This window comes from Rana temporaria, chromosome 6 (genome assembly GCF_905171775.1).
Source record: "Rana temporaria chromosome 6, aRanTem1.1, whole genome shotgun sequence".
Taxonomy (NCBI): Eukaryota; Metazoa; Chordata; class Amphibia; order Anura; family Ranidae; genus Rana; species Rana temporaria.
In genome coordinates this window covers 19,163,290-19,176,319 of record NC_053494.1, presented here as the reverse complement: position 1 = coordinate 19,176,319, position 13,030 = coordinate 19,163,290, and the positions used below count along the sequence as shown (strand labels likewise).

At 48.1% G+C, this 13,030-nt stretch overlaps 1 protein-coding gene across 2 annotated transcripts in view; it reads right to left on the bottom strand.

Moving 5' to 3' along the window:
* Positions 1-13,030, bottom strand: part of SEC14L5 (SEC14 like lipid binding 5) — a 91,166-nt gene that overhangs the window by 66,703 nt on the left and 11,433 nt on the right. Inside the window, exons 1-2 of one of the 2 annotated variants that reach the window (XM_040356389.1) lie at positions 10,851-11,067; positions 7,108-7,202 (exon numbers count right to left, since the gene is read on the bottom strand). The gene's annotated coding sequence lies outside the window, so the exon portion shown is untranslated. Of the gene's footprint in view, positions 1-7,107; positions 7,203-10,850; positions 11,068-13,030 lie in introns of those variants that run through there. The other variant, XM_040356388.1, reaches the window with a different exon arrangement.

Genomic DNA, 13,030 nt, shown 5'->3' with positions numbered 1-13,030 from the left:
GGGCCCCATTATTGGTGTCAGTGGGAGGTATTGGGCCCCATTATCGGTCCCCGACAACATGTCCATCACAATCTCCCCGTTGATCGTGGGCAGGTGACAGGTAGATCAGATCCCTTACCTGCCAACCCCGAAACCTGGAAAGTAGTGGGGTCAGCATTTACTGGAACCGATCCCCTGTATTTTCCCCCTGCAGCAGCGGAAAGCCAGCTTCTCCTCCTCTCCCTCCTGTCGGCATTCAGCTGCTGCAGGAGGAGAATACAGGGGATCAGTTCCAGTAAATGCTAGCCCCGCCTCCCGTCCTGTGCAGGTAGCTTCCCCTTCCTTCTGCTGCTTTACACAATCCCAGAACACGCTTGTTGCATGACGCAAATTATTTTTGTCTGCCAATCTTGTGACAGTGACAACAGTTGATCTAAATGTAGTTAGAGTGTAACATAATACGAGGCCTCTCCTCCTATAGGGCCCTTTCTTCATAAAGCAGACTTAAACTCTCTCAATCAGCATGAGCTATTATTAATCCTTACGCTGCGATCATTAGTAAATAGATAGTAAAGTATATTAACTTGATTTAAACATTTAGGGCCAGATTCTCGTAGAATCTGCGGCGCCGTAGCGTAAGCCATTTACACCACGCCGCCGCAACTTACTGGAGCAAGTGCCGTATTCTCCAAGCACTTGCTCCGTAATTTGCGGCGGCGTAGTGTAAATGGCCCGGCGTATGGCCGCGTAATTCAAAGGGGGCGGCTTGTATTCAAATTAAGCGCGCCCCCGCGCCGATTGAACTGCGCATGCGCCGGGCTGAAAAATAGCCCAGTGCGCATGCTCCAGCTCACGACGGAAAACGTCAATGACGCCGACGTGAGCGTCATTGACGTAAAGTCGTATTCAAGAACGACTTAGTAAAAAACGATGTACCCGACGGAAAAAGACGACGCGGACCCGACGCCATACTTAACATGGCATACGGCGGACTGGCGTAAGGTTACCCCTCATATAGCAGGGGTAACCTTCCGCTTACGGACACGACGACGACGCGGTGCAAATTCGTTTGGGAATCGGCGTATCAGTCTCATTTGCATAGTCAAATGAGACCTGAATGTAAACGCCACCTAGCGGTCAGCGTTGTATTGCATTTAGGATCCGATGGTGTAAGTGATTTACACCAGTCGGATCCAAGCCTAATTCTGGCGTATCTTGTTTTGCAAATACAAAACAATTATACGCCGGCGGGAATTTCGAATTACGCCGGTGTATCTGTAGATACACCGGCGTAACTCTTTTGAGAATCTGGCCCTCAGCAACTAGCTACCATAACCCCGGCATCCTCTTTCAGCGGGTGGTCCGCTTTCAGATAAAAGTGGTCTCTGCGGCGGATTCGCCACAAGATCACCTTTATTGGCGGCGGCAGCAGGGTCCCGCCTGCCACGCTTTGGTGCCCTCCGCCACTTACCGGAGCCGTCGGTAGCGGCGGAGGCAATCAAATCCTTCTCCCTGTTGGGTATGGAGATGAGTGAGAAGAAGATGGCCCCCACCCGTCTCCATACCTTTGCAGGGCGGAAGTGACGTCAAAACGTAATTTCCGCCCATAGCTCTCAAAGAGACATATTTTTTTTTTTTTTTACAAATGACATTTAATAATTTCTTTTTGTATTGCCTTTTAGTGTCTTTTTGACCCCGGATCTCGTATTTAAGAGGATCTGTCATGCCTTTTTTTTATTATGGGGATGTTTACATTCCTTGTAATAGGAATAAAAGTGACTTAATTTTTTTTTTTTTTAAAGAACAGTGTAAAAATAAATGCGGGCGCTGCTCACGTATGCGTTCTTTCTGCACGCCGAGCTCGCGTGCAGAAGCGAACACATACGTGACTAGCGCCCGCATATGAAAACGGTGTTCAAACCACACATGTGAGGTATCGCCGCGATCGTTAGAGTGAGAGCAATAATTCTAGCCCTAGATCTCCTCTGTAACTCAAAACATGCAAACTGTAGAATTTTTTTTAAACAGAGATTTTTAAGGGTAAACGTTTGTCGCAATTCGACAAGCAGGCGCAATTTTGAAGCGTGACATGTTGGGTATTAATTTACTCGGCGTAACATTATCTTTCACAATATATAAAAAAAATTGGGCAAACTTTACTGTTGGCTTATTTTTTTATCAAAAAAAGTGATTTTCTTCCCAAAAAAACTGCGCTTGTAATGCCTCGTACACACGACCATTTTTCTCGGCAGGATAACATTTTTTTTTTCCTGACGTGCTTCCTCTCCAGTCTGACTTGCATACACACGTTCATGCAAAAAAAGTCCGACCAAAGCGCGGTGACGTACGACCGGACTATAAAGGGGAAGTTCCTTTCAAATGGTGCCACCCTTTGGGCTGCATACTTGATTCTGAGCATGCGCATTTTTTTTCCCTCGGAAAAGCATACATACGACCGTTTTTCGCGATGAAAAAGAAAGACTGACGGGAGACACGACGAGAAAAAATAGAGCTGGTTTCGTTTTTTTTTTGCGGGCAGTTTTTTCGTCGAGAAAACTGCTAGGGAGCATACACACGACCGGTTTTCACGACCAATATAAAAAATGTCAATATGAAAAACAGTCGTGTGTACAGGGCATAAGACCGCTGTGCAAATACAGTGTGACAGAAAGTATTGCAACGGCCACCATTTTATTCTCTAGGGTGTTAGAAAAATATATATAACATCTGGGGGTTCTAAGTAATTTTCTAGTAAAAAAATAAAAAAATGTGGGCCGGATTCAGAAAGACTTACGACGGGCGTATCAGTAGATACGCCGTCGTAAGTCCGAATCCGCGCCGTCGCAACTTTAAGCGTATTCTCAAACTGAGATACGCTTAAATGTTGCTAAGATACGACCGGCGTAAGTCTCCTACGCCGTCGTATCTTAACTGCATATTTACGCTGGCCGCTAGGGGCGTGTACGCTGATTTACGCCTAGAAATATGTAAATCAGCTAGATACGCCTATTCACGAACGTACGCCCGGCCGTCGCAGTACAGATACGCCGTTTACGTTAGGCTTTTTCCGGCGTAAAGTTACCCCTGCTATATGAGGCGTAGCCAATGTTAAGTATGGACGTCGGAACAGCGTCGAATTTTCCGTCGATTAAGTTGTTTGCGTAAGTCGTTCGCGAATGGGGCTGGACGTAATTTACGTTCACGTCGAAAGCATTGGCTTTTTGCGGGTTAATTTGGAGCATGCGCACTGGGATACTTTCACGGACGGCACATGCGCCGTTCGTAAAAAGCGTAATTTACGTGGGGGTCACGACGATTTTACATAAAACACGCCCACATCTTACACATTTGAATTAGGCGGGCTTACGCCGGCCAATTTACGCTACGCCGCCGCAATTTAGGCTGCATTCACACCTAGGCGTAGGCGATTTGCGGCGTTTTTTACCGCGGCAAATTGCGGTGTTTTTTACCGCGATTTGCCGCGACAAAACGCAGCGTTTTTTACCGCGATTTTCGCTGGAGGGGTGATTACACATTGTGTAATATGGCCGAACGCCGAAGACGCCTGAAAAAAAGGGTCAGGGACTTGTTTTGAGCTTCAGGCGTTTCGGCGTGGAGATGTGAACCATCTCCATAGCCGACAATGTTAAATCACCCCTCCAGCGTATTGCAGGCTGCAATAGCGGCAGGCGTGAAAAAGCCTAGGTGTGAATGGAGCCTTACGGAGCAAGTGCTTTGTGAATAATGCACTTGCCTGTCAAAGTTGCGGAGGCGTAGCGTAAATAGGATACGCTACGCCCGCACAGAGTTACGCGCTCCCTACCTGAATCTGCCCCTATGTTTTTAACTTGTATACACCAAATCTCAGAAAGAGGCTCGGTCCTTAAGTGGTTAATAATGAAATTTGCGCCAAATTTCAACTAAATTGGGTATAAGGTGAAATCTGTAATTTTGCCGCAAAATCAGGTTATGCTGAGATCCGTCCTCTTCTCCCTCTGTGAATAGCTCCCCCTTGCCTGCGTACCCCATATAAATGGCCAAGCCCTGCGAATGACTGTGGATTGTGCGACGTGCCGTGGGACAGGCGGTGGTCGCTCGGCGCGGGGACAATGCCGCCGTGTTGAGAAGGGAACAAGTGCAGCCTGTGTTGTCCTCTCCCTGGATGGGTGCAGCCAGTGGGAGGCTGGCAGAGCATTTCCCTGACACATTCTGTGCAGATCTGACATACGCCGCGCTTCTACACAACTGAGTAGGAGTCGCTTATAAAGGAAGCTTTTCTTTTCCGGAGCGCGGAAGCTGGCGGTGACATTGTGCTTCCCCCGGCACCTACAATCTGCCGAGCGCCGCGCCTTTCATCTCTTAAGTGCTCTACTGACATTATTTCTGTGGCTTAATTGTTACCGGATCATTCTAGGAGGAGGTCGCTTATTACTGCTGTTCCTCTACATAACCCTATTCAGAATCGCACCCGAGAACATCGCACGGCACTTAACTATTAAATGAAACCAAAAATGTATTATATTGCAGCTTACTAATCATTAGCTGGGGTGGCTGCATTCGTTTTCTTTCCTTTTTCCTGTGTGATCACAAATTTTGGGGCCCCTAAGGCTGCATTCACACTTGAGCGTAGGTCGTTCGGTCGTTTTTTCCGGCGTTTTTTTCCGGCGTGTATTCATGCTTATTCGCGCCTTTGCATACAGCGTCGTCCGACGTTTTTGTACTTCGACGTTTTTTATTTTAGCCAATATGGAAAAACGATCATCTTTTTTTTTTATCTTCTGCCTGGGTGAAATGTTCTATTGATCAGGCTGCATTCACACCTAGGCGTATATACGCCTGAAGCGCGACGCCGCAGCCGCCCCTAATACGCTGGAGGGGTGATTTTACATGGTCGGCTATGGAGATGGTTCACATCTCCACGCCGAACGCCTGAAGCTCAAAAGAAGTCCCGGACCCTTTTTTTCGGGCGGCTTCGGCGTTCGGGCATAGCCGACCATGTAAAAAATCACCCCTCCAGCAAAAAACAATGTTTAAAACGTCGCGTTTTGTCGCCGCAAATCGCGGGACAAAACGCCTATTTGATGTCGCCGCAATACGCGGCAGATCACCTACGCTGAGGTGTGAATGGAGCCTTAAAGCGACAAAACGCCCGTAGCAAACGCTCGTTGTCGCGCTAGTCGCTTGAATCGAGCGTTTCCATTACTTTCTATGGGAAATGGAAATGCTCAAAAACGACCAAACCGCCCGAATCGCGCGACAAAAAAGGGTCCGGAACTTGTTTGAGCTTCAGGCGTTCGGCGTCAGGCGTTTTGGAGTGGAGATGTGAACCATCTCCATAGGGAATAATGTATTTTTTCCCCCTCTAGCGTTTTTAAAGCGTCGCGCTTCAGGCGACAAAACGCTCAGGTGTGAGGCCCCATTCACACCTCCGCGACAAAACGCCCGACGCTCGTGCCGCTGGAGGGGAGAATTCCCATTGCTGTCTATGGAGATGGTTCACATCTCATAGACGCCGTACGCCTGCCGCCTGAAAAAAAGTCCCGGACCCTTTTTTTCAGGCGGCATTGGCGTTCGGCCATACAAAGCAATGGGAAGACTTTGTTAAAAAAAAAAAAGTTACACACCCGCGGCAAAATACGCCGCGTACGCGGCGTATCTTGTCGCGGAGGTGTGAATGCAGCCTGAATGCAGCCTTACACAGCTTTAGGCAGGGCCCCCCTGGAGCAGAGAAGGGGGGTTGCTGCCGAAAAAAAAAACAAGTGTAATCTCTTCTCTTCTGACGCAAGATAATAAGCGGAGGGGGGGGGGGGTTTCCTGGGGACCATCGGGCCCCTTACAAGTGTAATGCAACAAAAAAAAAATTTGAAAAAATAATAAAAAATAAAATAAACGGGAGAGGGGCTAGCCGAGCCTGTAAGGGGGCCCTGGGGACCATCGGGCCCCTTACAAGTGTAATGCAAAAAAAAAATATATATATATATATATATATATAATAAACGGGAAAGGGGCCCCTTACAGGTGTAATGCAAAAATAAATAAATAAATAAATAAAAAATAAAACCAGGAGGGGGGCCAGGGGACCATTGGGCCCCTTACAGGTGTAATGCAAAAATAAATAAATAAATAAATAAAAAATAAAACCGTGAGGGGGGTCAGCCGGGCCTGTAAGGGGCCCTGGGGACCATCGGACCCCTTACAAGTGTAATGCAATTTTTTTTTTTTTTTAATAATAAAAAATAAAATAAACGGGAGAGGGGCCAGCCGGGCCTGTAAGGGGCCCTGGGGACCATCGGGCCCCTTACAAGTGTAATGCAAAAAAAAAAAATATATATATATATATATAATAAACAGGAAAGGGGCCCCTTACAGGTGTAATGCAAAAATAAATAAATAAATAAATAAAAAATAAAACCGGGAGGGGGGCCAGGGGACCATTGGGCCCCTTACAGGTGTAATGCAAAAAAAAAAAGAAAAACGGGAGGGGGGTCAGCCGGGCCCGTTACAGATGTAATGCCTGTACCCCCCCTGATGGCGGCCCTGCTGGCCAGTAACACCCCCCTATATAATCAGGGCTGCTATTAGAAATCACGGGGGGGCCCCATACAGCCTACCTGGCAGGGCCCCCCCCCCCCTTAATAAATATATCAAAACATTGTCACAATAAATATGCTAAAATCATTCTTAGCGGACACAAAGATAACAGAGAAGTCGTGTGAATTAGCCCCTTTTTTAAATAGGACAAACGTTGGAGAGCATGCTTTAAAAATTGTCTGCCAACAACTGTGTGTTGGCGGATTCCGTCGGACAAAATTTCAAAGTACAAACACACATGCTTAGAAGCAATGCTCACCATAACACAACATTAGCAGAAGTTGCCCAAGGGGTGGCGCTAAAGAGCTGAAAAAAAACATGTCGTTTCGAGTTTGTTGGCCGACACAAGTCCCTACGCTTTTTGTCCGTAGAAAATCCGATTGTGTGTATGAGGTTTAAGTGTTATAAATAGGCTTAGGCATGAAGGGGTTAAAAAAAAAAAAATGAACCTTTTTGGGAGTGATGGGGTATGTGCACACATACGTACAGATAGGTGAAAATAATGATTTGGGGTGGCGCAGTGAGAGAAATAAATACCTGGCGGTAGGTATGTGTTTTTTCAGGTATGGCGTCCGGCGTCACATAGGGCTAGCTCCAGGCTCTCCTCATTCCAGGAATATCTCATATACAATCTGTAATACAAGAAGAGACAACACTCAGCACTTCATGGCAATTCCATACAGCTTGCTCTGCACAGGACGTCCATAGGCAACACAAGAGGCACCTAACATGCCAAATCTATAATAAACCAATAGCTTTTACTCCTTTACTCCCCTCTACCCACCACACCCCAAGTTATTAATTTTGGGGGGGGGGGGCAGGAGATGTCAGCGGAGAAATTACCCTTTAACCACTTAAGGACCGGACCAAAATGCTGCCTAAAGACCCCAGGTGTTTTTACAGTTCGGGACTGCGTCGCTTTAACAGACAATTGCGCGGTCGTGCGAAGTGGCTCCCAAACAAAATTGGCGTCCTTTTTTCCCCACAAATAGAGCTTTCTTTTGGTGGGATTTGATCACCTCGGCGGTTTTTATTTTTTGCGCTATAAACAAAAATAAAGCGACAATTTTGAAAAAAATTCAATATTTTTTTACTTTTTGCTATAATAAATATCCCCCAAAAACATATATCTAATTTTTTTTCCCCTCAGTTTAGGCCGATACGTATTCTTCTACCTATTTTTGGTAAAAAAAAAATCGCAATAAGCGTTTATCGATTGGTTTGCGCAAAATTTATAGCGTTTACAAAATAGGGGATAGTTTTATTGCATTTTTATAATTTTTTTTTTTTTACTACTAATGGCGGCGATCAGCGATTTTTTTCGTGACTGCGACATTATGGCGGACACTTCAGACAATTTTGACACATTTTTGGGACCATTGTCATTTTCACAGCAAAAAATGCATTTAAATTGCATTGTTTATTGTGAAAATGACAGTTGCAGTTTGGGTGGCGCTGTAGGATTTAGTGTACACTTAGTGTGTGTTTACAACTGTAGGGGGGTGTGGCTGTAGGAATGACGTCATCAATCGAGTCTCCCCTATAAAGGGGATCACTCGATCGATGCAGCGCCATAGTGAAGCACGGGGAAGCCGTGTTTACATACGGCTCTCCCCGTTCTTCAGCTCCGGGGAGCGATCGCGACGGAGCGGCTATAAACAAATAGCCGCGCCATCGTCCCGGATCGCTCCCCGAGGTAACCCGACCACGGCGTGTAGCGGGGGGGGGGGGGTCCCGATCGGACCCCCGACCCACGTCTAGGCAGGGACGTACAGGTATGTACATGTGCCTGTCCGTGCCATTCTGCCGACGTATATGTACATGCAGCGGTCGGGAAGGGGTTAAAGGGGCTGTAAAGGTAAATGTTTGTTTACCTTAATGCATCGTGATCCTCTTCGGTTCCCAGCCTGGCCGTTGATTGGCTAGGCTGGACGGATTGATAGCAGCGCAGCCATTGGCTGGCGCTGCTGTCAATCACATCCGATGACGCGGCGCGCCGGGGGCGGGGCCGAGTGATACAGTCGGCGGCTATGCCCGCCGCTGTATCACGGGAGCGCGCCCGCAAAAGCTTTCCACCATGCTCGCTCGCATGAAGGTGGAAAGCTCTTGCGAGGAGGAGCCGAGGGACCCCAGAAGACGAGGATCGGGGCCACTGTGTGCAAAACGAGCTGCACAGCGGAGGTAAGTATAACATGTTTGTTATTTCACCAAAACATTTTTTTTTACTTTAGTGTTCCTTTTAAAGCGGAGCTCCACCCTAAAGTGGAACTCACGCTGATCGGAACCCTCCCCCCCTCCGGTGTCACATTTGACACCTTTCAGGGGGGAGGGGGTGCAGATACCTGTCTAAAAACAGGTATTTGTACCCCTTTCCGGCCACACAGTCTCGGCCAGACTGCGGGCATGACGTCCCCTCCCGTCCTCCCCCCATTGTGCTCTGGGAACACTCGGCTCCCAGAGCACAGCGGGAGCCAATCGGCGGCGCAGCGCAACTCGCGCATGCGCCGTAGGGAACCGGGTAGTGAAGCCGGAGCGCTTCACTTCCTGGTTCCCTCACTGAGGATGGCGGGGGGGGGGGCAGCAGAGTGACGAGCGATCGCTCCTCCTCTGCTGCGGACACCGCTGGACTCCAGGACAGGTAAGTGTCCTAATATTAAAAGTCAGCAGCTGCCGTATTTGTAGCTGCTGGCTTTTAATATTATTTTTTCATGGCACATCCGCTTTAAGTCCAAAAAAAAATGCCTTTAGGTACACTTTAAAGCGGGGTTCCACCCAAAAGGATGTTCGAATTGATACGAATGTACGAATACTAACAAATTTGTATGAAAATCCATTTGTTACGAACGGGAACGCACATGTCTAAAAATAAGAGACCCAAGGCTGGAGCTGACAATAGTTATGGCTGACAGCAAACGTTTTGTAGCTTATAGTTCTAGTGAAATGCGCCTATTTTCTAGACTGTAAGCGCTAACGAGCCGGCCCTCTGATCCCTCCTGTATTGAATTGTATTGAGACTGTACTGTCTACCCTGATGTAAAGCGCTGCGCAAACTGTTGGCGCTACATAAATGCTGTATAATAATAATAATAATTTTTTAAAGTCTTGGGGCCAGATTCAGATAGGTTAGCGGATCTTTAGATCCGCGTAACCTATCTGATTTACGTTACGCCGCCGCTATTTTTTGAGGCAAGTGCTTTATTCAGAAAGCACTTGCCTCTAAAGTTGCGGCGGCGTATTGTAAATCCCCCGGCGGAATTCAAATTCCGCGGCTAGGGGCGTGTAACATTTAAATCAGGCGCGTCCACCGCGCCGAACGAACTGCGCATGCGCCGTCCGTAAACTTTCCCAGCGTGCATTGCTCCAAATGACGTCATTAGTTTCGACGTGAGCGCAACTTACGTCCAGCTTTTTTCTTAAACGACTTACGCAAACGACGTAAAATTTCTAAAATTCGACACGGGAACGACGGCCATACTTAACATTGGCTGCGCCTCATAGACCCAGGGGTAACTATACGCCGGAAAAAGCCGAACGCAAACGACGTAAAAAAAAATGCGCCGGGCGGTCGTTCGTTTCTGAATCGGCGGAAATCCTCATTTGCATATTCGTCGCGTAAAAAAAACGAAACGCCACCTAGCAGCCGGCCTGGAATTGCAGCCTAGGATCCGACGGTGTAAGGCTGGGTTCACACTACGGTTTTCCCGTCCGTCAGCCGCATACGATTTATATGAAAAAACGTATGCGGCTGAAACGGACGGGAACGTATGGAACCGCACATATGTACGTTTTCCATTGACATTAATGTTAAAGGAAAACGTATGCGGTTGCCATACTGTTTTAAAAACGACCGCAAAACCGTGGTTGAACACGGTTTTGCGGACGTTTAAAAAACGTTTTGCCAGCAAATCGTACGCACCCGGATGCATCTGAGTGCATACGATTTGCAATGCATTCTCTATCTATACGTTTTCCCGTCCGGGCCCGTACGTTTTCAATACTGAAATCGTATGCGGCTGACGGACGGGAAAACCGTAGTGTGAACCCAGCCTAAGACACTTACACCTGGCGGATCTTAGGGAGATCTATGCGTAACTGATTCTCTGAATCAGGCGCATAGATACGACCGAGCGCACTCAGAGATACGACGGCGTATCAGGAGATACACCGTCGTATCTCTTTGTGAATCTGGCCCTTGCCGTCTACGATAAAAACACACCAGGCTCCATCTTCAGTGTAGCATCAGATATTTGGGCGAATTACCAATTAATAGGCGATCATACCATTCTCGGATGGGTATCTTGCTTGTGCGTGGTGAATAGTCCAACGTTCACGCCAACCACGCCTCAATAAGCCCACATGCGTAATTCACCTCTTTCCTGGCAAATTCCGCCTGGCATCACAAGGGAAATTTTTATCCAGATGGGACGGACGCAGAAACAGATTTCGGAAGCGAACGGAGGGTGAGAACCGGCCTCTGAATATCACTACGCTGAATGAAACGGATCCTACGCTCGCAGGGCTGCCAAGCTGCAATAGGAGCCGGGAAGAGGCTGGTGTAACTCAACTCTGTAACGTGATTCGGGTTCACAGATACCAACAACGCGGCGGGGGGAAGGCGAGCGATGTCCTGAATGACACCGGCCTGCTATTTTGGTGACAAGGCCGGCATGTGCTACAGGACGTTCCTGCGACTGTGTGCTGTCCACCGCCGATGGCGAGATCCTTCAGCTGAAGGAGACTCCGTCCCAGACCGTTTATGTCAACGGTGATCTTATGACGCGTACACACGATCGGACATTCCGACAAGAAAAACGTGAATTTTTTTTCCGACGGAAGTTGGCTCGAACTTGTGTTGCACACAAATGTTTTCAGAAATTCCGAACGTCAAGAACGCGGCGACGTACAACACTACGATGAGCCGAGAAAAATGAAGTTCAATGGGCCAGATTCAGGTAGAAGTGCGGCGGCGTAACGTATCGTAGATACGTTACACCGCCGCAAGTTTTCATCGCAAGTGCCTGATTCACAAAGCACTTGCGATGAAAACTACGCCGGCGGCCTCCGGCGCAAGGGCCAATTCAAATGGGCGTGTGCCATTTAGATTAGGCGCGCTCCCGCGCCGGACCTACTGCGCACACTCAGTTTCGCAATTCCCGTCGTGCTTTGCGCGCCGTGACGTCATTTTTTCGAACGGCGACGCGCGTAGCGTACTTCCGCATTCCCGGACGTGTTACGCAAACGACGTTAAATTTAAAATTTCGACGCGGGAACGAGGGCCATACTTTATACAGCAATACGATTGCTGTGTAAAGTTAGGGCAGGTCAAATAACGACTAAAATTGCGACGGGAAACTTGACTACGGACGACGTAGCGAACGCGAAAATCCGTTGTGGATCCGCCGTAACTGCTAATTTGCATACCCGACGCTGGAATACGACGTGAACTCCACCCAGCGGCGGCCGCGGTACTGCATCCTAAGATCCGACAGTGTAAAACAATTACACCTGTCGGATCTTCTGCCTATCTATGCGTAACTGATTCTATGACTCAGTCGCATAGATAGAAACAGAGATACGACGGCGTATCAGGAGATACGCCGTCGTATCTCTTTGGTGAATCTGGCCCATTGATTCCGAGCATGCGTAGAATTTTGGTGCGTTGAACGATTGGATTTTGTTGTCGGAAAATTTCAGAACCAGCTCTCAAATTATTGTTGTCGGAATTTCCGACAGTAATGCCCTGTACACACGATCGGTTTGTCTGATGAAAACGGACCGATGGACCTTTTATATCAGATGAACCGATCGTTTGTGGGCCCCATCAGTTTTTTTCCCCATCAGTGAAAAAAAAAATGGAACCTGTTTTAAATTTTTCTTATGGTTAAAAAAAACGATAGAAAAAAACGATCGTCTGTGGGGAAATCCATCGGTCAAAAATCCAGCGAGTAAAGGGCCGCTACGATTGGCCAGGAATGCAGCACCCACCATTGCCAGGAATGCAGCACCCACCATTGCCAGGAATGCAGCACCCACCATTGCCAGGAATGCAGCATCCACCATTGCCAGGAATGCAGCATCCACCATTGTCAGGAATGCAGCACCCACCATTGCCAGGAATGCAGCACCCACCATTGCCAGGAATGCAGCACCCACCTTTGCCAGGAATGCAGCACCCACCATTGCCAGGAATGCAGCATCCACCATTGCCAGGAATGCAGCATCCACCATTGTCAGGAATGCAGCACCCACCATTGCCAGGAATGCACTCACCATTGCCAGGAATGCAGCACTCACCATTGCCATCAGTGCAGCCTTGGAGGGGACATGGAGGGGGCAGGACGAGCGCCAAAGATATCCTACAGGAGAACCTCCTATTTTCACACCGCCTCTTTAAGAGAAAGTCCCGCCTCCTTTGATGGACAGTCGTCCAATGGCAGTGCCAAAGACGGGACTTCCTATT